Raw genomic sequence first — 601 nt, forward strand, 5'->3', positions numbered from 1 at the left:
TCGCGGCGCTCGGTGATGACGCCACGGTAAGCGGAAGTGAAGGAGATTTCCAGAAATAGCGGCGGCTGCGCAAGACGCACAAACACAGAGGAATATAACAATAATAGCTCTTATAATAATAGTAACAACAGCGAAACCGAGTGATTGTACGCGGCTTTATAACGGAGGCAGGCGCGCAACTGACAGAATCATCATCTTCGTGTGATTAATGTCTGTCTGTCATGACGACCATCGATTACAGTGTGTGGGATCATATCGAGGTGTCCGATGATGAAGATGAAATACATCCAAACATCGACACACCGAGTCTGTTCCGCTGGAGACACCAGGTGCGTGTGTTTTTTTTAACAAAACAAGCAGTTAGTAAATAGAGTGCAAGTCTTAAAGGGCATGTTTTTTTAAAGAATTGAATTAGAATATTGATTATTAAGTTCTTATTATTAGGGCCTTTTGCACCGCAGGAACCTTTTCATAGTACCAGAACTAATTGTGGTTCTACTCACTTTTTGGCGTGTTCGCACCACCGGAACTGGGAGCAATTTTAGTACCGGACTGCCTTTTTCGAGAACCAAATTAGCTCCTACTCCGGAGCAGGGTCTAA

This window comes from Sinocyclocheilus anshuiensis, unplaced genomic scaffold, assembly GCF_001515605.1.
Source record: "Sinocyclocheilus anshuiensis isolate Anshui unplaced genomic scaffold, SAMN03320099.WGS_v1.1 scaffold3548, whole genome shotgun sequence".
NCBI classification, from domain to species: Eukaryota; Metazoa; Chordata; class Actinopteri; order Cypriniformes; family Cyprinidae; genus Sinocyclocheilus; species Sinocyclocheilus anshuiensis.